General features: G+C 41.3%; 1 pseudogene; it reads left to right on the top strand.

Moving 5' to 3' along the window:
• Positions 1-373: 373 nt before the first annotated feature.
• Positions 374-2,008, top strand: LOC149155105 (F-box protein 7-like; annotated as a pseudogene).

Here is a 2,008-nt window from a genome sequence, read left to right as displayed (position 1 = left end):
AGAAATTCTGAAAGCATGGCAAGATCTCTTTGGTCGTCAATTCCTCCTTCCCTTGCATTTTCAAACGATCAGGGTGCCTCCGTAAACAATAACATATCAGTTTCAGCTTTATAGATTTTCGAAGCTCCGGAAGTTTGTATGGCACCAAATCCGAACCTTGGCCGTGGAAAATCCACAGGATTCCGGTGGAAAATAGAGGAGGTGGCCTTGAATGACACAATCTAAAGCCGCCGAAGTTAACTGACAGATGGAGACTCCTTTTATCCTTCTTGTCAGATACTCAATCACTCTATTCGCTTCGCTTCGGTTTAGGATTTGTAGACTTATTGAATCAGGAGCACGAATTACAATGATATTACAATGGCTGGACAATATGGAATTCAGGGCAGCAACTCTTCCTATTACAGTTATGGTAATGGTGGCGGCGTTAAAATATGAGACGGCTACAGCTCTTCCTTGGAACAACAAGGCGCTCAGAATAGCCAGTGAGATCAATAAAGAAGGACCATAGATTGGTTTGGTCACTGTGTATCCACCAGAAGAAGCTGCCTTCATGGCCACAAAAGTTCTGAAGCGTCATCCCAAATACCCATTGCTCAACTTTTCTAGTCGTAGATTTTGCATTGGATCAATCTATGGCAAAAAGGTGATCTGTGTAAGATGCGGTGGAGGAATGTGGAATGCAGGTTTAACGACTCAGATGATGTCTGATCTGTTTAATATAGTTGGAGTTGTGCATTTTGGCATTGCTGGCAATGCAAACAATTCTCTTTCAATTGGGGATGTAACAGTCCCCAAATATGTTGCCCACACTGAAATTTGGGAGTGGCTAAAATTAAACGACATAAGAGGAGGAGGCCTTGAATGACACAACATTTCTCTCTTTGGTTGCAGAAATGGCCCTTTTAATACCCATGGAAACAGTTCATGCTGGTCCACCTAAACCTCTGCAGTACTTGGATACATATCGGCCATTGTTAAGTTTGTATGGAACAAGAGTTTGACCAGTTCCTGATTTTGGAAGCTTGAGCAATAAGCCTGCTTCTGACCCAGCTCTAATACACCGGATTTTTACCTGATGAGCTTCTTTTTGAGGTTTTTCCACGTATGACGCGTTACACTTTAGGAAGGGCAACATGTGTATGTAGAAAATGGCGCTATGCCCTTCAGACCCCTTGTCTTTGGCGCAATGCATGCATTAATACCTGGCAGCTTTTTGGACTAGAAGAAAATTATAAGATAATGAAAACAGATTTTGGAGGCTCTTGGCGTAAAATGTGGCTTCATTGTCCTAGGCTTTGTTTTGATGGACTGTATGTTAGTCGAAACACCTATATTCGTGCCGGAATTGCAAAATGGAAAACCACCAATCCAGTGCATTTGTTATTGATTGGAAGATCATTGGAATTACAGCTGCCAGAAAAGACGGATTTAATCAGTATCATAAATGAAAAAATGAAATCATCAGATGTTCAAGTTCCATGGCAGAAAATCTTTTAACTAAAGAGTTATAATAGATGTTAAGGTATGTTACTATCGCTATGTGCGTTTTTTCCCCAGTGGTAAATTCTTGTACAAGAACTCATCTCAGAAGGTGAAGGATGTTGCAAAAGCTATGCACGGACAGGCAACAAAAGCTGAGTTTGTCTTTGGCGGTCGCTACACAATGATAAAAGATCAGGTTGAGGCAGCCATTTTGTACCCAGGTTTACAACCTACCATCCTAAGAATCCGTCTAAGATTAAGAGGTACAACTATTGGTGCAAACAATCGGTTGGATCTGGTCTCTCTTGTCACTAGTGTCATCAGAGAGAATGAAGTTAATGTTGAAGAGGATGTGCTGGGGGCAACAGAAGGGTGGGAGGAAGATGAAACTCATAATCCTGATGTACCTGCTATTTCACATAGGAGGAGATTATCTACCTTAGTATTTGTTCCATTTGATGAGGCTGACACCTCAGATTTGAATTTTTCAGTTGAAAAAATGGGTTACTTTGTCCCTGGATGA

This window comes from Pinus tabuliformis, chromosome 9, assembly GCF_031772625.1.
Source record: "Pinus tabuliformis cultivar Carrire ecotype Pingquan chromosome 9, CPIR1, whole genome shotgun sequence".
NCBI lineage: Eukaryota > Viridiplantae > Streptophyta > Pinopsida > Pinales > Pinaceae > Pinus > Pinus tabuliformis.
This window is presented reverse-complemented; position numbering and strand designations above follow the sequence as displayed.